The sequence below is a fragment of the Scomber japonicus genome, chromosome 16 (assembly GCF_027409825.1).
Source record: "Scomber japonicus isolate fScoJap1 chromosome 16, fScoJap1.pri, whole genome shotgun sequence".
In the NCBI taxonomy this organism is placed as follows: Eukaryota; Metazoa; Chordata; class Actinopteri; order Scombriformes; family Scombridae; genus Scomber; species Scomber japonicus.
The window spans coordinates 27,817,103-27,843,258 of NC_070593.1; the positions used below are offsets into that span (position 1 = coordinate 27,817,103).

The 26,156-nt window shown below is 38.1% G+C and overlaps 1 protein-coding gene across 1 annotated transcript in view; it reads right to left on the reverse strand.

Moving 5' to 3' along the window:
• si:dkey-87k14.1 (leucine-rich repeat transmembrane protein FLRT2) overlaps nt 1–19,048 on the reverse strand; it is a 59,979-nt gene extending 40,931 nt beyond the window's left edge. The window contains exon 1 of the mRNA XM_053335691.1: nt 18,970–19,048. The gene's annotated coding sequence lies outside the window, so the exon portion shown is untranslated. The remainder of the gene's footprint in view (nt 1–18,969) is intronic.
• Between the last annotated feature and the right edge of the window lie 7,108 nt (nt 19,049–26,156).

Genomic DNA, 26,156 nt, shown 5'->3' on the forward strand with positions numbered 1-26,156 from the left:
TTTTCTATAAAGTATTTTATTATATGAAATTAATGATTTACCCTTAATAAAGGAGACGAAATATCAAAGTTTAAGTTGAATTTATTTAGCTTGTACAAGCAGAGCGTTTTACCAATGCAACAGACAGAGTTACAATAGAAAAGGTTCCTCGTGGAGCGTTGTCAGATAGTTTTTATACTGTTCTCTACCTGGGCTGTCTCAACCACCTCCCATAACAGACATTTCCATAGATAGCCTCATAACGGTCTCTCAACTGCTGGCAAACATATTCCCTTAATCAGTAAACCGTTGAACTTCAAAAAGTGACTCCTCTATCACACATAGAGTTGAACTCTCTTTATGCCAGTCTCAACAAACCGTTGAGACAAATTACAGTATTAAAACAGTTATGCAAAAACAGGAACACACACACACACACATACACACACACACACACACATACACACATTGTATGATTCAAGACATCTGAATTACAGGATACTCCTAATTTTTCTTTTCATCTTTTGTCTGTTTAAAGTCAAAGAACGACTAAATAATCTATTTACGTATTTTACGTTAATGTAGTAGTTATGGAGGTGTAATGTAGTAGTTATGGAGGTGTAATGTAGTAGTTATGGAGGTGTAATGTAGTAGTTATGGAGGTGTAATGTAGTAGTTATGGAGGTGTATTATTATGAAAGCATATGATTTAGACTAACATCTTCCTTTTACCCTGAAGGTTTCAACTCTACGCTGTAAAACATGCACGCTCTGCTGATGCACACTGCCCACAAGACTAAGCTCACACTTGTTGAAATGACTTCTTAAAAAAAAAAAAAAAAAAAAGCATGAAATGAAAATGATTCACATTCAATAGAACGTGTCGGTTATTTTCTGAGTCTGAAGTCTCTGCTGCCCAGGAAATTCTTAAAAATAATTGATGGTCGGCCCACACTTGTTTTTGCACTGGCCCTGAGATTGACGACCACATTACCCGCTCTAAAGCAAACAGCATGGAGAAAAAAAAATACCAGCACACCCTGAGCCTGCAGCTCCTCAAATACATTACAGTGCTCTGACTTGCACACTCATTATACATGCACATTCTGTTTTAGAGGGTCTCTGTTAGATTATTGTGCTGTTCATGGAGTAAGACTATATAGCTGCTGGATTCCTCACCAGAGTCCACTCTACAGACTACTGGGAAGCTGGTGGCATAGACTGGCCTTTCATCAGTATGCTGGGAGTCGCCACTAACAGAATGCTTTCATCATCTTAATGCTGAGAGTGAGATATGAGGTTGGGGGAGAGGAAGTGTGTGTGTGTGTGTGTGTGTGTGTGTGTGTGTGTGTGTGTGTGTGTGTGTGTGTGTGTGTGTGTGTGTGTAGAAATGCCTGTTTTCTAGAATGGTAGCAACACTGTGATCTTAAGAAGAAACAGAACATTTAGATCTATATACATTGGAATACTTTATAATTACAATTTAATAATACATATTAAATTGATAGTTAGTTAATCTTTAGTCAAGTTATTTTACAGTTACCAAACAATCAAATTATGTTATAATTATTAGTAATGCCATTATTTATGTTATTTTATCATTTATCATATATCATATATCTAAAACATTATTTGGATGCTATTATAAAGTTGCAACTGTTTATTACAGTACACTGTTAAGTGGTTAAGAAATACACTGTAAAACATCTATATATGTTATTTTGATGGTTAATAAGTTTACTTATTGGCTAGTAAGTACTTTTGAATATACTTTTTGCCCCTCATTAAATGTTTAATAGGTAACCAATAGAAGAATGATTTGTGCACCAGTAAGAGAACCACAGTTGAGTTTTAGAATCAACTTCAAATACATATGAACAAACCTTTAAGGCAATGTTGACTTGCAGCACTGCACCATGAATAAACACAGTGGGATATGAGAAAGATGGAATATATAAAGGAGAGTGTATTTATTTATCTGTAGGCATCTAAGCAACAGTCCTTGTTCTGCAGTGCTTTAGTACAACACTATGATCAGTATGAACGTAAGTAAAGACAAAGTGCTGGCAGATAATTGTGGCACCAATCTATTATATTTCTCATTCACTGAAGTTGATTATTAACTTATTTTTGTTACGATTGGCAGACACTGGTCAGACTGTATAGAACTGAGAAAAGGCAACACAGCCCATTCTTTCTGCTTTACATACTGTAACTCACGTTTCTCAAGGTTATATAGCCAGTAAAGTTTGGTTAATGGGAGAGGCCTTCTTACAATGACACCTATACATCATACTGCCGGTGCACAGTGGTTTACACACTCACACACACACTCACACACACACCACCTCTGCAAAGAGCCACACACTCCCAGCTGTCATTAACAGGAGCACTTTCCTTCACCGTTAAAAGGCGGGTTGGTATATTTCCCCGCAGGTTTTTCTCTCTACTCTCCAGTCTTTTACTGAACCTGGACACAACTGACAGCAGCTTGTAACTTGAATTTTGTAGCTTCCAGGGCCAGAGGCCAACTCCCCCACTGCCTAGAGCAAAAACAGGCAACCTTAGCCTACAGCAGCGTTCTTAAAGATCCACTAAAAAGGTTTAAAGTCCATTACTAATGGAATATTGGAGAAACTTGACAAAATAATGTAAAAAAAAAAAAGAGTTTGAGTTTGAGTTTCTGCACATTCTGCCAAGCTGAGAGCACTGATTATGATCCTGGTTCCACTGGGAGTAAGTCAGAAGCAGGTAACAGGCTCTCTGTGTCCGAGCAGGTTTTGACATTTAAAAGATGGTTAGGGTTTCTTGAAATTCGGCAGTTAAAGCTGATCTTTATTAGCAACACTTCAGCTTTTCTCTAATAAAACGGCTTCTGTATTCTCATTACACTCTCATCAGTAGATGCTGCTGGAACATAGCAGTTGAGATTCAAGGTGAGCTGAGAGGACATTTCAACATACCACATAACAAAACCCAATATGGTACCTTAAAAAATGTGAGAATTATGCAATTAATAGATTTATTAGATACAATATATCAGACTGGACTTTTTTTCATTGCTGTCCTTCCTCTTTACAATTGAATTCATTTTTAGCTACTCTAAGATTTACACCACTGCTTTAGTGTTAACCTTTCCAATGCCAAACATGGTATTTTTAGCCACACTAGTGTCATGGCTGTACAGAAGGTAACAATGGTTGGTTGGTCGGTCAGTTGATCAACTTTGGTTCAGACTGAAACAATCTCAACAACTATAGAATTGCAGTTAAAATCTTGTACATCATCTATTCATGGTCCCCAGAGGATAGATCCTAATGGCTTTGGTGATCTCCAAAGTGGAGTCAGCATGTTTTTTTACGTCCTCTCTGGGATCTTGGTGAGTCTAAATTGCCCGTAAGTATGAATGTGAGCGTAAATGGTTGTCTATACTACATGTTAACCTGTCCATGGTGTACCCTGCCTCACACCCAATGGCAGTTGGGATTGGCTCCAGCCCCTCTAGAGGATAAGCGACATAGAAAACGGATGGATGAATGGTTCTCAGACATTTCAGCGAGCTCCAGTTTAATAAAAAAGTGTCTCAACATGTTCACCTTTTACATCATCCTCACATTACTAAATGCTGCCTCTACACAACATGATAAACCCTTCTGATACAGCTAGCCAAAAAGCTTTTTGTTCATCCTCTCAACGAGACCATCTGGCCAATTATTCCATCTACCTCATCGTGACTGCTCAAGATCCAAGGGCCAATTTTGGACCTCGACATTTGTCTGTTAAGCAGTTGTCTTTACAACAAGTATTACAGCATGAAAAGGGGGCTTGTAAAGAAAATAGCACGTCTGTTCAGCATCTGATTTATGAAGACAGCAGCTCATTAAGCAGTCAGTCTTGGATTGATCCTGGCACTGACCTCCCCGACCAAACACTGCCAGTCAAGCAGAGCTCATAGGTGCAGTTCAGAGGTGGGATTTCTACGACATGGCTGAGCTCAGAAAATAAATAGAACATATTGATCTCAATCCCGAAACATTTATTTTGGCCGACTCAACCTGTGACACCTGTTAGGTTATTATTATGGACACAGATGTTAAAACTGAGGTAAATGCTGCCAAACACAACATTTAAATGCCTTGTAGTGTTGTTGTAGCCTGTAGTGACTTTAAAGTTTATTGATGGTAAAGTTCAAATTCAAGTTTGATGATCACACTAAATCTCTCAGTCCACTATTCGTTTGTATTACAGATATTAAAGATATTGTTTATTGTACATTTAATTATTTTTTGTTATATATAAACATATATTTAAAGCACGTGAATGTTCCTTAATACAATCTCACTTGTATCTCTTGTATAACACATCCTCATACTTAAAACAATATAGGTATTAAATTCAGCTAGGAAAAAGAAAAAGAAAAAATTCAATGCCATCTAGTGGCTGTATTAATAACTACCCAAAGAAGCGTACTATGTCCCTTTCCAAAATGCGTACAAATCACTGATAAAAATAATGTTTTATGATGTGACAATGCTGTGGTTATGTTCTGGTTAAGTTTAGGCACAAAAACCACTTGGTTAGGGTTAAGGAAAGATCAGGCTTCAGGTTAAAATGATTACTCGAAATGTTTCCTTAAAGTTACAACATTTGTCATTATGGTAACAGTAAACAACACAACATTGCAGTTCTAAAAAAATGTTCTCACTCGCTGTTTGAAAAATAACGCAGCGTTCTATTTACCTCGGAAGTTGGACGTCGGAAGTTGGAGCTGGGAATGATGTCACATCTGGGTTTGAAGTGTTCCAGTTCAAGAAGTCAGAAAGCCAGTTCTAGCTAGGTTAGCCACTGTTAGCAATACCAGTTGATGAAAACACATTTCACTGTATTTTGCTCATAAAAACAGCAAGTTGGACAGTGCTGTGTGTACGACTGATTTAATGAGACACAAATAGGACAAAAGTGCTAATAAGCAGGATATTACTACAACTTCTGCACTGTTGATGCACAGGGCTACCACCCTGGATGTTGAGGTCATTGCTGATGAGGTTCTTCTGACATTCAGAGTCAGAAATCTGACTTCAGGGGTCATTCCTATTGAAATTTCCGACAGGGAATTCGGAAAGTCCGACTTCCGAGCAAAGTGCGTACTGCATCACTTCGCAAAGTCATAATAATGATGACCACTAGATGGCGGAAATGTTACTATAGGTCGTTTTTGCCAACCTGTATTTTAGACTTACACTGTTTTCTTGTAAGGTCAAGTTGGTCTTCTGCATCTTTATTTACGCCTGCTCTTCTGCAAAACTGACAGATCCCAATTGTGTGATTTCAGGAAAAGCCAACATAATGCTGAATTGTATCGCGTGATCCTCCCTTCAAATACATATGCAAAAAGGAGAGAGATGCACCCTGCAGTCACTCCGTGTTTCAAACATCTGTGTGATAAATGCAGCACACGTGTTTGGACCAGACGGGCGTCACATCTGCACCTACAAAACGAATGCAAAAAGCCTCAGCACATCTGTCCCGTAGAGGTTGTTAATACGAAGGCTAGCTGGTGATTCTGGAGTTGGAACATTCAGCAGCTTGATGTAGTTTGAGATAGAAGTAAATCCAAATAGGAGTCAAAACATGCTGGTAAACTTTTATTGCAGCTTTCTGGAGGAATACCAGAGAATACTAAATCAAACCATAAAGCACAGGACAGGCTGCTCACACACACACACACACACACACACACACACACACACACACACACACCTACACACACACACACACAGTTTGTATTTACAGCTACGAAGTGTATACATGCTGAATTTACCAAATAAGAGTGCACAAATATGTGAAGTCCCACTCTCATACACATACTCACACACACACACACACACACACACACACACACACACACAGCGTCTAGGGTTTCAGTAGATTGGCTGGTCATTGCTCTCTGCTCTGATTTATTGTGGCAAATTGAAAGATTCCAAGAAGTGAGTCAGTTTGTGTTGGCAAGAGCCTCCAGGTCAGTGCACCCCTCTACCACCCACCACTTCCCCCCAGAACGCCCCCCCCCCCCCCACACACACACACACACACACACACAATTTTCTCATATTAACCCGAGTAGCCAGTTTAAGGCTTCCTAAGCAAATGTACCAGTAAAACAATCTCCATTAAAGTCCATAAGTCAGGAGGCAGCAGCGCTCACTAACAGAGCAGCTCAAACAGTGTGACAGCAGCTCTGACTGATGAGCTGTCATCAATCAAACACCACGTTTGTTCTGTCTGACGTGTCGTAATGTGACCCTCACCTCGGAGACAGGTTATCACTGTGTGTGTGTGTGTGTGTGTGTGTGTGTTAGTGTGTGTGTGTGTGTGTGTGTGTGTGTCTGCAGTGAAAGTCTTTATCATGCAGCTGCTATTTACACCAGAACTGAACAGCTGAAATGACACCTGATTAAAATCTTTTTTTAAATTGAATGATGTCATACGTGTAGCTTTTGTTTTCTTTTTTTAGTACCACTTTCTAATAAGGCAGCCTTTATTAAAAGATTATTATGATGGCTAATTCGTCTTTTATAGATAGGAAAGAAAGAAGTGAATGTTTTTTATCCTCTTTGTATCCTGTCTTGGTAATACTAAATAATGATAAATAATAGTAATAATAGTTTAGTTTTTTAAGTATAGTTTTTATGACATAATGCCTTCCTCAGTAAAATAAACTGATATAATTCTGAGAGTAAAATTATGAAAACAGAACCAAATATCAGACTCAAAATGGTGTAAAACTCTTGTGTGTAATTTTCAATCTTTTCATCTATTTTATATAATGTAATAATAGATTTCTTATACATATTTATATATTGCTGAGAGCTACTGTGTTATAAGGAAAATGTATGCTTTTATTTTTTTCCTAGCACACATGGACCAAAAATCCATTCATTAACCATTTTATTCATCATTCATTAATGTATTATCCACATTCATAATTACTTTATCATTTTTTGTCCTATTATATTAGATAGCCATGCAGTTAAATGTTGGTATAATTTAATAAATGTGTGATAAATTGCTATTAAAAAGAATTTAGACCAGATCCTCCCCTATAGTCAAAGACAGTTTTCACAACCTGACAACTCAGCTGTTCTTATTCATGCTACTTTAAAAAAAAAAAAAAAAAAAAAGTCCACATGAGGGTGAATATGAAAATAAGATATTAATATGAATACAATAGAATAATGGGTACAATGGATATTGGGGCAGCTGTGGCTCAGGAGGTAGAGCGCTCGGAAAAGACTAGAAAAGTGCTTTATAAGTAGCCTACAGTCTATTTAGCATATAACTCATACATTTTTTTAAATATGTATTTTAAATGATGCAGGGAGCTATTAGGCTTGTAGTAAGAGAAAAATCTAAAAATAAAGCATCTTAGTGTATTTTACAACATGTCTAAGCATCAAATGAAAGTAGCATCAAAAGCAACATGAAACTGGCGTAATCATTAAAAAAATGTTATTTAGAAACTGCTATTTTTGGGAAAAAAAGGGAAAATCAGTCATAAAAACTAATAAATTAAAAATGTTTAATAAAATAGAGTAAACTCATGTGAAGTTGAGTTTTTACTTAATGTACTAAAACATGAGAGGGTGGTTACTGTACTTTGGTGTGTGTGTGTTGTATTTTGACGTGTGTGTGTGTGTGTGTGTGTATGCGTCTCCCTGCATCTTATCTGAGCCACTTCATCATGTCAAGGCAGCAGCTGAACAAATGGAGACTGATGCTGCTCCCTCCTCTCTCTCTCTCTACTCCTTGTGCCTTTTGACTCTCCCACACGCAGCCGTGACTGACTCCAACACATGTATGTCACAAGATATACGAGCTGCTGCTGCTGCTATTAACTATCTGCAAACCCACAGACTGAGCCGCCCAGCGGGGGCGTGCATGACATCAGGCCTATAGTCTGGCTTTCACCTCAGGTCCCACTGTTGTAATATCAGGTCAATTATACACACATATGTTCTTGAGTCAAGTTCAGCACAGATACATTAACATCTCTTCTTCCAGTTGTTGTTTTTTTCTAAGTGAAATGTAAGATTCTTTTCACTCTCGCCACTCCAATCATTTTCTTACAGTCCCTAAGTTGTGTCTTTAGTCCACAAAGCAGAGTACAGACAGTTAAAGAGGCAAACGTGTAACATGAAACTACATTTGCTCACATCTGATGTGCAATAGCTTTCTAAATTTAACAGCAAATGTTTCTCATCTATTATCACAGGCAGAGTATCACTAGTCCTCATAAAGTCATGAAGTCTAGTTCATTCATTCATTTCACTATTATTATACTGAGGAGCAAATTATCTCGTTTTTAAAATCGTCTCCATGTTTTAATATGATATATAATTAGAAATGAATACAGTGTATGAAACTGACTTTTTTTTTTTTTAGACGTCATTACAACTTTTTTAAAAATATATTTTATGTTCCAGATGTAATTTCATAACTGAGTAGTTAAGTATGCACCATTAAAAATAAATTAGATTGAGAAAGTGTCTGTTTCATTGTTAAATGGATCTTACATGACATTTTTTTTAGAAGTGAATAGCTCTTAATTTTGGGTTTCTGAAGTTTGGGAACTTTTTTCTAAATCTTGTAAAAAATAATAATAACTTCATATAAGAACACCTTTTAAAACAAAGTTAGAAAGTGCTTTACAGTAAAAAAACAGATGCAAGTAAAAGATCCAAAACAAAGATATAACATACGACAATATACAATAAATGCAAGAAAAAGCCATACGATAAAAAAGTGAGTTTTCAGAAGAGATTTAAAAGGTGACACCAAGCTGGGAGTTCCACAGCTGAGGGGCCCGAACGGCAAAAGCCTGGCCATTTAATAAATAGACTAAAATAAACTGTTCAAACTGAATGGACCTGCTCCCTGTGTAGATATAAGGGCTCATTTAACACAACAATTCAAATCAAAACATACTTATGAATATTATATTCCATTTCAGTCTCTCCTGTTAGATGCCACTAAATTATTCACACTGCACCTTTAAAAAGTAGAAAAAATGTCAAAAGGTTAAAAACATATATACAAAAATTTACCAGCTATGTACATCCAGACATCCAGATGTATCAGACAATCTACCAAGGTGGGTTGAGTTTATGGTCACTTCAGGCCAATCATTATATCAGACAGGAAGGAAGGCAAGAGGATCCAAAATCCCCAAAAATATAAAATCATTACACCGTACAAACACAGAGAGAGTTCCAAATGTTACACTTTTATGTCCTTTGCACATTTAGTTAAACCCCTGTTCAACAGTTACAGTATTTTAAGTAACGACGGAATTCACACCCCCAGATGTTTTTCTGCTGAACTCCAGACAATCCCAAGACACTTCTATTTTAAAAGTTGTCGCTCTGAGCAAATTGTGTCCCGTGGCAGACATATAACCCACACATCCAATAAATGAAATCATTACCCAGTCTCCAACTGCTCAAACTGTACAAGGAAAAACAGATTCATCATTGTTGAACTCAGCTTAGAAACAATTATAACTTAGGCAGGAAATGTTGAGAAAGTGCAAAGTGGTGGAAAAAGTGAAAGTTTTACTTCTGCAATTAAACTGTGTGATTATATTTTTATACTTGTGTTTGTATTGAACTTTAAATAAGATTCCAAATAGCGATGGACTGTCCGCGCCGCTTATTAAGTCCTTGTGGTGTCTCGAAGGCCTACGAATTCTCTCCATCAGGGTAATATCCTCCACATGGCCGGACGGACGGCTGCAGAGCGGAGAAGCTTCTCCAATGGCCTCGTCCACTAATCACAATCAGCCTATCAGACTATTCATAGGTCGACTACAATAGCGCTGGCTCTCATGCTCGGGATCATGTAGAGAGTCTCAGATGTACCAACACATGGTGACGAAACAAACCGTGTCTCTGTAAACCGAGCGTCAAATAGACCGTTGAGAAAAAACAAAAGCTTGACATCTGATTGATTGATGGAAATTACAACGAGTCAAACAGTTCAACCATGTGGCCATTAGAGAAGCTGCTTTCTCTACCACCCACTGACTGGATGAGCCTTCGTCGTCTACATCTTCATCCACAACAACAATGAAGCAATGAAGCTCTTGTCAATCCAGTCGGAGCACATTCATCATTCGTCTTTTTCCTTCAGCCTCGTCTTTCAGCCTCTTTTTCCATGGTTCTAACATAAGGTTCCAGTTAAAACTACAGGCAGCCTGGCATGTTAACAATCCTGAACTGTAGGGGAGGGAAACTCTTTAAATGATTGGCGTCAAAATCAAGATCTCAAGCGAGATGTCAGTGAACTTCTTCGTCCTGGACTGACAGATTCCAAAGAGAAGCCAACAACCTTGACCTCCGATGATGTTAGCTTTCACTTCTCAACTGTTCTAGAAAAAAACACTGAGCTTTCTTACTAAGCTTTCAACTTATTGACTGTCTTTTGTTCATCGTGACCACCAACACAGAACATAGAAAGTCAGAGCCAACTCTTCAGTATTTCATCTTTCATTCATCAATGAATATAAAATAGCAAAATGTTAAAGACTATTATGTTCAACTAAAAAAAAACTGACTTTTTGGCCCTTTATATCTGCAATTAACTATTTAAATTAAAGCCTTCATTAAAAAAACAAACAAAAAACTGGCATTAAACTTAATAGAAATGTTGACGCTCTTGTGTGGAGATAGGATTGGGATGACCTTAAATAATCAGCAGCTACACATACATCCTTTTTCTTTCTTTCTTTCTTTGATTATTTTTCAAAAATCTAGTTTTTTGACAAGAAATTAAATCCACTGAACTCTATAAAAATGGCTTGGCAAAGTCAAGCTAACCAAAACCCCAACATTTTTACACATTGATGAAAAAACCTCAATTTTGAATAAAAATAGTATAATAATGCAATCAGAGCAAGTTTTGTATTTTATAAATAAGAGTGCTTGTTTGATTCTGGGGTCATGTACTTCTGAGCACCAGTCATAATTTAACAATATGTAAATTAGAATCTGGTGACTGTTGTTTGTTGCTTATGCCTTCATGCCACTGTCAATCAAATGTGATTTTTCAGTTTTAAAGGGGCAGTATGTAGAAATTAGCATTTAGCATCTAGTAGACTTGGCAAAGGCTTGGCAGAAATTGAATGTTATATTCATAAGTATATTTTAATTAGTGTATAATCATTGTTTTTTTAGTCAAGCCATGGATCTAGATAGGCACTTTGAAATTTTGGCCACTGTAGATACTCTTATCCTACACACTGGTCCTTTAAAACTTATACTTCAGTTGCAAAATCATCATTAAGGGACTTTAACATATCAGACTGTGAAACTGTGCTTATCAGTCTCTTGTTTCCATGAAGCTTACACTGGTCTCCACTACATTGTGTATCAGAGGTGTAGTGGTGTGTATATGCAGGTATACATTGTATACACACCTTTGGGGCAAGCAGATACAACTTTCCAAACATAGCCAGAGATACATATCAGTGCAAGCAATCCTGTTTCTGTCTTTTCTATATAATCTGTTAACTGTGCAGCAGAGACTTTTATTCTCTGACTCTAACCATTAAAGACAATACCTCCTTCCAGGACATGTAAGTACCAGCATTAAATAAAAAAGATATCAAGCCTGGGGAGAAGTGCTGTCTGGAAAATTCAAAGGAACAAATGTCTCTTCTGTTGCTGCTGCACACACACACACACACACACACACACACACACACACACATACAGAGATGAAGCAAACCAAAGAGCACACACACACAAACACACAAAAACTTTGCTAACAAAATAAAAGAGTCTCACAGCAATGACTCTGAAGATGGTTACAAGGTAGAGGAAGAAACATCTCCAGAAAGACATAATGTAAATAACACAATTAACCAGCACTGTTTGTAAAATAAGACTTAAAGGGTAAGTTCAGAATTGTTCAAGTCAGTCTTAAAACAACAATCAGGAGCTAAAATGAACATAGAAACTTGTTTTTCTTGCTGTAATTATTTCTCCTGTTCATACTGACCATTAGAAGATCCCTTCTTAATACACATACCATGGAAGTGATGGAGGACTAAATCCACAGTCATCCAAATGAGTCATCTATGTCTTCTATGTTTGTTACTATACTTCCATCACAGCCCAACAGGAAACACTAAGAGGGAATTTGATGGTAAAAAGACTGTAAATGTGTCAGATATCACTTGATATGACTAACTCACACTGATGAATCTCAATAGAAGCTGATCTTCTACTTTTAAATGAGTGTGTGGACACACTGTGGATTTAGTCCTCCATCACTTCCATTGAAAGCACATTTAAAGGAGATCTTTTAATAGTCAGTATGAACAGGAGGAAAATTACAGAGAGGAAAATGTCTTTAGCTGGTTTAAGACCTTGAAACTATCCTTTAATTGTGTATACTCACTGTGGATTTTATCCTCCATCACTTCCTTTGATTATTAATAACCAGGAACAGGGGGAGGAGAGGAGGAGGGGGGAAACTGATTAAACTAATATATAATAAAAGCGTAGAAAATACAGAAGCACAGCTATACTGTGTGGATTATTATTACTGATGTATGAATTAGTGGGCTGAGGTGAATCTTCAGAGTACCGCCTGCTGCGTGTGCTTTTAAAATTAGAAATTGGCGTTTTCACTGCTCGACACTGTGAGAATTTTTGCTCTCAGTGAGGAGGAGTGGGAGCTTATTTAGGCTGATTAGAGCGCTAGATTTCCACTTTCAAACCTCGTCCGGTGCAGCTTTAAAGCCCCACAGGGCCAACACATTGACTTTTTGAAGCAGCAAGTCAGAGCAGCTAATCAGCTGAGCTTGACACCACAAGCAACCTCCGGGTCTTTCCCCCTCTCCTCTCCTCTCCTCTCCTCTTTTTTTTTTCTTCCACCATCAGAATGTCAGCATCACTCATACAGCAGGATAATTAAACTTTGATTTCATGTAAATTATGATACAATAAAAAAGCTATTTATCTCCTTAACTGAGTGGAATGAGCAAATGAAAGAGCAAATGTTTACGCGTCATTGCATCATTTTGTTTATTTCACAGATGAGCGATAAAAAAAGGCATTCTGGCATCTATATCTAAAGGTAGCGGCTGACTGCAAGGCCTCGCTAATAGAGGGAAAATTATTTAGCTGGCACAAGCGAAGCCACGCTGATTGGGACTTAAGCTTTCATTAAAGATTCAATGAATCCCAGCTGTTGGCAGACCTCGCTGCCTCTGCTGCCTTTCGCTTTGTTTTCTTGGCAGAGTCTTTTCCGAAACGCAAACCCACCAGTTGCCTGCCTGCCGTGCTCCTTCCACAGACACGCAGAGGGGAAAAAAAAGGCAATTAGACAGAGTTCAGTTATGTTCCTGTGCTGTCACCCCATCCCACTCTCTCTCTCTTTCTCTCTTTGTGCTGTTTTCCCAGCCAAGTGCCACAGCAGCAGCTAATATCTACACTGTACTTGCAGAGAATACGACACACACTGCTGCTCATACATAGTGAAATACTCGCAAACTGCTGGCAACACTCAGTTCACTTCCTTACAATTCACTTCCTTTGCTTCTTTAAGTTTTTTGTGTTTTTTTTAAGGTAGACCTCCTAGTGGAGCGGAAACTGGTTTGAATGCAATGGAGAATTGGGCAGTTACAACAATAGCCCAGGTTCCTGCAGCCAGTCCTATTCAGCTTCTTTTAGGCAGTTGGAGTATTTCCAACATGTAGATAGGCATGACATTTTCACCAATATTCTTATTGTTTAACAAATCCCATGAAAAAAACTAAACAAGCAGCAATATGTTCGTCCATCTGGCAAAACTTCCTGACTTCACTACCATGTTTGAGCCTCTCAGCCTCAAGCCCAGTGGTCTCTACTGAAGATAAACACAGCTCACACATAGAAAGTTTCATTTGGTACAATAAGACTTCACTTGTAAAGGATTTATAAATGGTTGTAAGTAAATTAGATTGTAAACCATTAAACAGTAATAAATGAGTTATAACTTAATTTCCCATACATCAATGCAGGATCACTATTTGGCAAGATGATTGTTGGCTATACTACTGCATTTATATCCAGCTGAGTTGGATATGCTGTCAGATCTTTGTCAGTCAGCAGATTCTTCTTGGTCATATGTTTTACACTTTACAGTTAGGCTTCTTTTAGTGCTAAAATTGTAATTCATAAATTAAAGCATATAATTAGATGCTAAGAAACATGAAGAGAATCCACTCAACAACCAAGGATGTTGCCTGATGAAGACAAAGCAGAGAATACAGAACAAATTGGGTCACTATTTGGCAAGTAACTGGTCACTGTTACCCTTTTTTTACCCTTACATATTGTTGATATTTTGGCCATAATTAGCCTGTATACACAATTTTGTCAGCTGCACTAAAATATTTTCAGAAAGTTGTATTATGGGTCACATGAAGATAAGTCGTCATATTTCTGGCTAGTTTTCTTTCTTCTCTCAAATGTAAAAAAATGGGTCAAATTAGACCCTGAACAGTATTTAAGGGTTAACCAATGAGTTTTAACAGCTTATTAATGATTTAGAAATGGTTTACAACCTAATTATCAAACCAATTTTAGACCATAGATCACAAATATAGAGTTTCTTTTATTTTGAAAGACACTCAGTGATTTCTTAAAACAGCTGGACACTGCAGTTTTTAACAAGTGTTACTCAGACGAGAGGAAATCGTGGGTTTGTTAGGAGACAATTTGCGGGTGAATCCACATTTGGTGTTTTAGTGAGTATTTCAAAATAAACTACATGGTAATGAAGGAATACATCATGTAGTGTGACACTGTGGTTCAGTGATGGAGTGACTCATATCAGGCTTCAGATACACACATGCAACACTTCACACAATCCATTGTCGACTTTTCAGTGTTTCATCCAGTGGCATGTGTTGACTGTGGCAATCCTTTAATCTAACATCTAACATTCATGTGGCCTCTCAGTGATGAGGTCAGCAGAAAATGATGAGCAGAGAGAAAAAAAGGCCAAACTCAGTAAGTAAAGCAGGTGGAAGGTAAAAAAAAAAAAAAGACTTCCTTTGTTTGTCCTTGCATTGTTCACAGTTTGCAACTTCCAGAAGAGAGAAAGTTACAGCTTAGCCTCAATATGTCTCGCCTCATTTATGTAAGAGAATACCCCAGGATGTATCTAGAACTTGCTTCCCGCTTCATTTTCCTACAGTGTGTGTTCCCTCCTGCATATTTCAGCTCGGCCCCCGGGCCTGGAACCCACTTTAAACCGGCTAGCCGAGCCCACCGAGAACAGATCTTGCATGCTTATCTAATCCTCATTAGGCGCCCGGTCACTGCGCCGTCTATGGACGTTATACGTGTTTGTTGGCGTGTGTGTGTGTGTGTGTGTGTGTGTGTGTGTGTGTGTGTGTGTGTGTCTTATCGTTCTTGTAGAATCATGTCACACTGTAACAACAATCCACTCTGACATAGAAGTGACATGAGACGAGTCAAACCTCCCTTGAGGTGGCTTGTTTGTTCATTTCTTTGGCGTGTATCAGCTCCAGGACCAAGAAACAACAACTTCCTCCTGTGTAATCATGTTGGACTGGCTGCACACTGGCTGGATCAACATCATCAAAGCAAAGCCCCCTCCCCACATTCATATTGTTTAGTGATGGAAGGATTGCGTGACTGAGAAGAAGATGACTGCCCTTCTTCTTTTTTTTAATTTAACCTTTGTGTCGTCCTCCCGGGTCAAATTGACCCCGTCTGTTTTGACTGTTCCTTCCTTCCTCCCTCCCTCCTTCTCTCTTTCATCCCTCCCTCCTACCTTCCTTCTTTCATCCGTCCTTCCTTCCTTTCCTTCCTTCCTTCCTACCTTCCTTTCCTCCCTTCTTCTCTCTTTCGTCCCTCCCTCCTACCATCCTTCTTTCCTTTCCTCCCTCCCTTCCTTCCTTCCTCCCTCCCTTCCTTCCTTCCTTCCTTCCCTCCTTTCTTCCTTCCTTCCCTCCTTCCTCCCTCCTTTCCTTCCTTCTTCCTCCCTTCCATCCTTCCGTCTGTCCTTCCTCCCTCCCTCCTTCTCTCTTTCGTCCCTCCCTTCTATCTTCCTTCTTTCCTCCATTCTTCGTCCCTTTCTTTCCTTCTTTCCATTCCTCCCTTCCTTCCTTTGTTCCCTCCTTCCTCCCTTCTTTCCTCCTTGCCTTCCTTCTTCCTCCCTTCCTTCCTTTTTCCTCCTTCCTTCCTTCCTTGACTTGAGGACAACAGGAGGGTTAACACAAACTGCATCCTTGAACATTTATTCCTCCTCAAAAGTGCCATGACAGATGGGTTATTTGTGAGTTCAGGCTCGCCACTTTGATCCAGTAATCAATGTGTGTAAATAAAAAGGCGAGTGCCGCTGACAGAATCGAGCCACGGCAGCGTTTTCACCTCCAGTCGATATTTTATCTCGGAGCACGAAAGAAAGAAGACGAGCGCTCAGAGAAAAATGCAACTTCTTCCTCCCTAAAAAATCTTTCCACACATCTGAAATGCTCGAGGGACACGATGACAAGATGAGAGGCAGCAACAGTTGGGATGCTGCGCTCTGTTCTGTCAGCAGCGAAGCGAGAGACTTTGATGTTCTCACGTCGACATTGTTTGATATCCGTTATTACAGCCGTCGGTACACGTGTACCCATCTTTACTTTTCACGGACAGTAGGAGTGAATTCAAAGAGCTTATATACATGTGTTTGATCAACACAACAACACCAGGCATTTTTACGCCACCAATTGTTAAATATAACTGTGAAATAGATGAAAACAGGAAGCTGGGTTCGCTTTTTCAAAACAAAGTGCAACGCAGGCTGTGTGACAAACAAACCTGGAAAGTTCAGGGATTCCAATCCTCACACTGAAGTTCAGCAGAAAGTTAAGCAAATGCTGTGTGTGTGTGTTATAAGCTGCAGAACCAGCCCCCCCCCCCCCCCCCCCCCCAAAAAAAAAAAAAAAACACCAACTGACATATTAGAAGGATGTTAATGGACATGCATATTTACACATCTGGCTCTTTAGCTGCTAAATGCTCCACTATGTTCATCAAAGTCTGCCAGCTGTGGCCCGGCTTATCAGAGCTTAGGTTTGCTCAAAACTGACATCTGCTGCTGCCACTGGAGATAAAGTGGAGAGGAGACCTCGCTATATATTTGTGAGCTGGAGAATCAAAACAGAGAGCTAAAAGAAGCTAAAAAGAGCGTGAGTTTGACTGACTCTGTTCATATTACACATAACCATTTCACTTATTGTTAATATAAAAATATTTAGCAGCTTTAACCCTTACATAGTGTTTCGGTCAAATTTGACAGCTGTAAAAACACCCCAAAAAATTCTGAATTTTTTTTACTTTTCCCAAAGTGTCCCAAAATGCACAAAAATGAAAAAATTCAATGTTATACTTTTGTATAGATGCTACAAATGTTTGTCCATTGAGGCTGTTCTTGGTCAGATGATCTCCGTATCTATTGCCATGTGTTTATGTTAAATGAATAGTTAATAGTTTTAATAAGATAGTAGTTTTTATGATGTAGCAGTGAAGACTGATGGCTCTAATGGTTATACAATAAACCCCACACTTCCATAAAGTTCTGCTCATTTTACCTTTACATTAAATACATTTACATCATTATTGCTATGTTATATTTTCATGTCTTAGGTCAAATAGGACATGATATTGTGATAGGAGCTAAAAATACACTCTCTCTGCTCTCTGAAACATGAATCAAGGTTTAATCACATTTATTGATCAGTCAGATCAACTATTGATGCTTTCTAAACACATCTGTGCTTCAAAATGTGGTATAAACACTTTTTATGAGATTCTCAAAACTGACCCAGAACATACTGCAAGGGTTGAGAATATAAACAGTATGTAAGGGTTAAATTAATTATTCGTTATATGATTATTATCAGTTCAGCAGTCAGTCTGTAAAATATTCAAAATAAAGACAAATGTCATCATTAGTGTGTTTAACATTGTGCTCATTAAATCTGATCAGCTGTCTAAAATCATGAACACACACAGAAAAACAAGAAGAGAGATGTTACAACATATTTGGTATTCCTTCTTGATGATTGACTAAAATGATGAGTCAGTTTTCAAAATTGAAATAGACTTTTTCTGCTTGACCTAAAAACAAACGTCTAATTTATTATCTGCTTCATGCCTGATAGTGATTTAATGTCCTTAAGGTGTTGTAACTTTTTATTGTTTTAGTAGTTTTTAGTTTTCTCCTATTATAATACAGTGAATGTAATGTAATATTTATATATGCCCTCACCCCAGGCAGAGCATTATGAACAAACTGTAACTTTTTTTTCTTTCATTACCTACAAATAGTGTCAGGAAAAAAAGACAATAAAAATACAACAACTATAAAAACAGCTTAGAAACTTTCACATTTTAATTTTTCATTTGAGTCAACCAGTGACTACAGCTTTAAGCATTAAAGGTTAAAGGTTGCCATTAAACTTAGCTGCACGTGTGGAGTTCAGGGACAACTTTCATAAAAAGTTAAGCTGCAACTAACAATAACATTTGATACCTTTTTGGTAGAATGTGTATTAATCCATTACTTTTGCCTAAAAAGTTGGAACAATCTCATTATAATCATATAAAACAGAGAAAGGAACCTTAGCACCAGCAAATGTTTGTACCATTTCTTAATTATCATAACTTTCTGTTTATCGAATAATTAATTGATCCAATTATTTCAGCACTATATATCAGTTAAAAATAATCACTACTAAAAGGTTTACTAATCAAGCTATTTCAAAACACATTTATTAGCATCACTAATAATAATTAAAGCAGTTGCAGGATTGTGTTTTATCTTAAATGAAGCTTTAAATAATGAATGATTAAACCTGATTTCATGATTCAGAATGTTACCAGCATGTGTGTGTGTGAAGAAAGAAGTAAAGCAGCTCATTACCTTCTCAGTGAGTGTGAAGTGGAGCTGCTGTGGTTTGTGTTGTAGAGCCTCCACCTCCTCTGAGGAACCCGCGAACTTTACGAGCCCTGGCAAAAAAACAAAAAAAAAGAGAGAGGAGGTAACGCTGCACAGAGGCTCGACCGACCGCTCTCGGGTAGATCAACACCTCAGCGCTCAGCCCTCTCCTGCCTGAAACCTAACCCCCCTACCCCCCTCTCTTTTCTCTCACTCCCCTGCAGCTCTGAACTCGCCCTCCACATCAAGCCAACTCGTGCTCCCCTCCCCTCCCTTCCCCCCATCCCCCCTTCCCCCTCCTTCACTTTGTGTGACTCCACGGTCCGAGCGATGAGATCACAGGTGGGTTTTGAGTTTCCAGGACTCGCAGGGCCGCAAATGCTTGTATAAAGAAGCAGAGAACCAGAAAGGGAGAAAAAGGGGGCATGGTACAGGCCAGCTGAGGTAGCAGAAGCCTGGCATTTCACAGAGGAGGAGAACCATGTGATGTTTGCAAATAGAAAATAATTCCCCAGGCTTTACAGGTACTCATGCAGTGAAGGGCTGTACTGTATATGTGGAAGGGGTGGGGGAGAAACATGAGGAAAGTTTCCTAAAAAAAGGAACAGATCAATGTTTGGAGCTGTTGTTCCAACATGTGGTGTGGTGAACAATGCTGTGGCTCTGTTGTTTCCAAAGGGGATTTCCAGCAGTACTGTGGGCCATAATATCATATGATTCATGGTCAGGGCTAATGAAGCGTGGATACTAACATGTTAAAGGATCCCTATGGCTTAGTTAAGGTAGAAGGGGGTATTAAAACATGAGCCGTGTGCTAGTAATGTAAATCTGTCACTAAGCCCACTTAAAGGTACAGAAGGTCTGAAGCTGATGTTGAGCGGAGAGGCATGTGTGCTGAGTTTTATCAAGATAACATATTCAAAGAGTTTTCCTCTCTTAACATTCTTCTTGAACCATAATAAGATTCTGTTAATGATTATAATTTGCTGTTGATTAGGCAATGACTGATACTGGATGTTTTAAGGCTGATACCAATATTAGGGAGTCAATTAATTAATTAATTCATATATTGGCTGATAATCTTATATAAGAATAAACACACATTTTTGTAATTATCTCTTAAATGAGATTATCAAACACTTGTGACAAACATACGGAGGCATGATACTTTACAGTAACAATAAACAATTTAATCATGATAAATAACTATAAATAAGAAAAGAGATCTAAAAATACATGTACATATATTAAACTCTCCTTTTGTCCTCAGGTCAATTTTGACCCAGGAAGAAACAGCAATTCATTTAAAATTGAGTTATAGTTTCATTAAATGAGGCCTATTTACCATTATTTCCCCCAAACAACTGTGTAAAACCTGTGGTCATAAGTTGGAATGAAGTTGGCTAAAAAGGTCTAACACAGAATTGGGAGATAATTGAAACCTTATACTTTATAACAGTCAAACCAGACTGGGTCAATTTTGACAAAAGGAGGATGACAAAAGCAGGAGGGTTAAGGATTAAATTTGGGCCTAAATAAAATGCAGCCTGTATAACTTTAACTACTGTAATAAAAAAATATCAGCACATATCAGACAACATATTTGCCCATACTAATATATCCGTGATAGGCCAATATTGACTGATAATGTCTGCTGACCAATATATTAGTCGTGCTCTATTAACAATTAGTAATATTACTTGTTGATAGTGATAGGGAAGCTAGTGGCAAATCCAAAAGGAAATATGTCAAACTCTGTAGCTTCCCTCATCTCTACTCAGCATCCTTCATGTCTCGCTTTGGGTTTTTTTTGTGTATAACTTGTTTTGCTTCATTCTCTCATCAGCATTGTTTCCAGCAGCAGCAGCCAGCTGTTTTTAGTGGGGAAAGCTCTGATAAACCCACTGTACACTACTTGCCAAACAGCAAACAGAAACAGTCTGTGACTAACTGCTGACTGAGTGGAACCTATAGCAGCTAAAAGCCAGATCATTTTCTCAGGAGTTGGTGGAGACCAAAAACAGAGCTAAAAAAGTAGCAAACGCTCCAAATCAATGATAGTGTAGCTCTGTAACTGCTTGATGTGTTCATAGTAACAACAAGTCCATCATATCAACTCAAGATATCCATATATCCATATATCCATATACTACATCTACATGGGATAGCATGAGGAGGTGGAGTTAGATGACCGTTCAACTTGCTGGGTATGTTTTGTGTTCATACTGTACAGATTACATTTACACCTGGCTGAGATTTGATCACAGTGCTGACAGACCACCTCCAGATGTGGCCAACAAATCAGGTAATGATGCTTTAAGGATTTATTTGCGCCTTGAAATGCACTTCATATGACAAAAGCCTGTTTACTGAGAAAGCCCTATGTGTTGCACTACACAGGAGTTGTAGGAAAGGGCGCAGAACTATGAAAAAAAGGAGATTGGGTTTGTGTCCTAGGTCCCATGTGAGGTTCATTCAACTAAATACTTTAGTTCTGGTTAGATATATATGCTGGTCAATGTTTCCTGTTTTCTGTAGACAGGGTTGTGTATTTCTCTGTCTCTGGTGGTTGGCCAGGAATAAAATACAACTCTCACAACACTAACAGTTCATTTCTGTTTCTACATTATTGATAGAGGGCTATTTCTCAGATGGGACTGAGTCTGACATTGTCTTGTACTTCAGCGGTGTGGAGAACAGGGAAATACCTTTAGATTTTTTGGTCTAGGAGACAGAATGATTTTCTGTGGAAACAGAATTGCCCTTGCAATGAACACTGTAGACTGGAACCAGATTCAATTGAGTGTAACAGAGGGTTATCATTTACTGTCTCAAGGAAGTAGATTTAGTGTGTATTACAATGCGTATATCATTTAAAACGTGTATTTTTATAGCATCTGTAGGCACCAGCGAGCAAACTTCTTATCAAGCAGTAGAGCAATACAAAGGTATTCTGATATTATTGATATTTTAAACCTTATATACTGTCAATAGTCAAATTTGACCCTGTTATTTATGTTTAAGAGCTGTAAAAACACTTTTTGTTTTAACCAGACCTTTCCTAATGTGACCCATAGTTTCATTTTTTTAATTTTTGTGCAGCTGATACATCTTCTATATGCAAATATATGAATTTGACCTGTATTTATTTAGAAAAATCTAAAATCAATATTCAAACATGTTCAAATGTTCTCCTGGACCATATAGTGATGGTGAATGTCTTTTCCCCATAAGATGAACCAACCATTAATGACTGATGGGTGTGAATTAGTATAGAGACTAATTATGAGTCAGAATATGAGCAGTATGTAAAGTTTAAATGAACAGTACTAGATGTCACTGTGGCTCATCTGAGTTTCATCTTTGACCACAGCTACAAAACATATTACCATTAGCTGCTAATCCTAAAAAAAACCTGAAAATGATGTGTTCTGTGATGCTCTAAACTTCTTTTGAGCATTTTCTCACCTAAACAGAAAGAAACTTCAGTTAGAAACACTTCATACTTGTTATTTTTAAGCCGTGAACATACTGAATACGAGTCCAGAACACTGACTGTGAGCGTCATTAAAGCAAATAAATCAGCATATGTCCTCAAAATCCCATGCTGGTCAAACCTTGGTGTGAACTATGATGGAAAGACGTAATTATAACAATAAAGGCGTCACATCTGTGTATTGTTAAAGTGTAGTGAGATCATAACGCCCCGCAGGTGGAATACCATCTTCATTACTTCACTGGAGGAGGTATACATTACAAGGGGGAGGAGAGCCAGAAATATAACATTCCTCCCGCTGAACGTTACTGCAACACATTAATATCAGCTGTTAATGTCTGAAACGTATAAAGTCAGATCTGTGTAAAGACCTGTGGGATGCTATTATAAACTGTGAAGCTGCTGATGAATCGGTTCGCCTGAGAAGCTCCGTGGAATTCTTCTGCTGTGTGATAAATAATGTGGAGTGGTTGGAAGAACTTAGGTGTAGATGTTTTAATCAAGAGGGAATAAAAGGTTTAGATTAGGAAAGAGTTTGTTAAACACCAAAATCAAAAGCAATGGGTTAGGGTTAGGGTTAACCCTATTATTGGTAATAAATGGTAATGGTATTTAACCTTCGTGTTGTCCTCCTGGGTCAAATTGACCTTGTCTGTTTTGACTGTTCCTCCCTCCCTCCTTCTCTCTTTCTTCCCTTCCTTCATCTCCCTTTCTTCCTTCCTTCCCTTCCTCTTTTCTTCCTTTCTTTCTTTCTTCCCTCCCTCCTTCTCTCTTTCTTTCCTCCCCCCTACCATCTCCCCTTCCTTCTTTCCTCTGTCCTTCTTATCTTCCTTCCTCCCTTTCTCTTTTCCTTTCTACCTCCCTCCCTCCTTCCTTCTTTCTTCCCTCCCTCCTACCTTCCTCTGTCCTTCATTCCTTCGTACCTTGACTCGAGGACAACAGGAGGGTTAATAAAGATTACTAGGGAAGTATGATGGCATGTGCATCTATTACTGGAAGGAAGCAAAAGAAAGCCTTTAAAGAAAGAGCAGATATGGTCCTGTACCTTCTCACCCACTCTGTGTGTGGGCGCCTCAGTGTACATACAGTATTATATATATGATTGACAGCTGAGCCAGCAGGGCTACTGAGACAAAATGTAAATAGACTTGTGCTGCTAACTGTACCTTACAAAAGCAAAGTATGCCACAGTGTTTTGTTAGCAGTGGTGCTCAAATATAAGAAGCATGTGTTTAAGCAGTTTAATGGGCTATAACTGACTAATTAGCTACTTCACCAGCAAACTGATAGCAATACACTCCAGTGGATTGTTTGTTTGGTTGCTTCAACAAGCTGAGGTACATGTGCTTTAGTGATACTGCTTAAAGTGAAACAACCCTGATTTGCTGACAACTTCTTGCCCTGGGTTTTACCTCTCAGGCAACATTAAGACTGTCCTAACTTCTGATTGGTGAAGAAAGGAGGGCTGTACACTGTTTTATTAATTAATTTTTATTAGCTTTATAATTATTTGGTTAATACTTTGAAATATAAGCACAGCATAATTTGAAGTTATCAGATTAAAAAAAATATTCATGATGAAAAGAAAATTCTTACTGTATGATATAATGATTTTTGAATCATCATACTGCTGTTTATACACTGTACAGTTGAATTTTCCATTTCCATTTCCATTGCTTGACATAACCCTACAATATTCTGGTATATGTAATATCCAAAATGATTATTATTATTATTATTATTATTATTATTAATTTATTTTTAAATTAGCAACTTCTGTTAGTATTTCTTCTTCTTCTTATACAATAAACGTTTATTATCAGTGATATTTAAATTCTGCTGAAGATGATGAAGGTTAGGAAAAAATCTGATGTGTGTCTTTATCCATTACGCAACATTCTGGGCCTAAATTATATTCATTTGCAGTGGCTTGTAAACCCATATAGGCTTGGCATAGTACATGACACAGTACAATAACAGCAATAATAGTTATCATCATCGTCATCGTCTTCATCCTTCATTCATAAATGATCTCAAAATGTAATATTCAACAACTAAACAAAATATAATTCTCAGGTTTAGTGTATTCATGGTTAATCTTATTGTTTTCAGAAAATGCTCATTATGAAGTCTTTTTATTTAGGTTTATGAGTATGTATGTCAATAAATAACATTCATTTTGTTCTTATTTTATAAGGGGTGGTGTCTGGTTGAAGCGCCCATACAGCATTGTTCCCCCCTCATTTCTGAAACCAAACCTAGGCTAGAAATAAACCAGAGAGATAAACAGCATATATTGTAACATGACATGAAATACCAGACGTCCACCTCACCACCCACTAACTGCACAGCATGGCTGTCAGACAAAGCAACACTTGTTCACTCCGTCTCATCTCAGCAGCTTCCCCCAACATGTTCCAAACATCTGATGGAAGTTCATGACCAAACTATCTGAGATCTTCTGTTTCAACTTCCCCTCATGCCACAGTTTTCTCCCTGCTATCAGACATCTCTGAACTCCCAAACACACTCAAACTACTCCTATCAGTGTCTCTTCATCAATGGAGGAAGTGAATAAAAGTGTCTGAGCAGGTATTTTGATTATCAGTGAATGTCTCAAAGCATCTCTCAGAGTCTTTCAGGAACAAAACTCGTACCGGCATGTGTTGTGAGCTCTTTTACAAGTCTGATATGTCAAAGAATGCAGACTGAAATATAATTCTCAATAGCGAGGCACTCTCCAAAGTGTTTGAGCTATTTCTGCTATTTATTGAAACAGCTCAGCTCCCTGTCATGGAGCAGCATTCAATACAACACCTGCTCATATGAGGGTCAGAGGCACGCATAATGTTACAGTCAATACTACCTCGCTATATGAAACATGTCATCGGCCTGGAACATTGGCATGCTGGTATGTAATGTTATTGTTTGTGTCAACTGGAGTCCTCAACCGGTCACACCCCGTCCATTCCAACCTACATGGGAATCTGATAACAGCTTGTTTTTGATGGTGTTTTCTCGACTCCAGTGACACCCCTGGGTCCTCTGCTGGTCGTAATGCTGAGGGAGCAGTCTCATCAGTGGAAGTGTTGAAGCGGTCAATAGCTGCTGAGCCGGGGTGCCAGTCAAAAGTCTGTGTTTTACAGGCAACCACAACGCAACAAAGGGGATGATAGCACAATCAATCCCATGAAATCACCAGTACACAAAAAAATTCCCCAACCCAGAGTCAATATCGCTGTACAAAAAAAGATGGTTCCCTAAAACTGTGTTGAAGTCAGGATTATTATAGTTAACTAAAACTAAGACTAGCTATGAAAAAATAATTTAGTTAAATGAAATAAAATACAAATTATAATTTTACAAATTATAATTTTAAAAAAAGCCAAAACTAAACAAAAACTACAAAGTCAATGCAAAACGTACTAAAACTAAACTGAATTCCAAAATAAAATCAGCTTGGATTTTTGCTGTGTCTTGTTTGACTTGTTAAGATAACAGGCTGCTTCCAATAGGGAGCAGCAGAGCGAACGCTGGGTACTACATAACGCACAAGAAGAAGATGTTTAATTTGTAATTTATGATTTTCTAGAAGGATGAAGAAGAAGAGGATCCAGGCAGAAAATTTCTCAGCCCAACATGGGAATATTTAAACTCAGACCCCACAAAGGTCCCA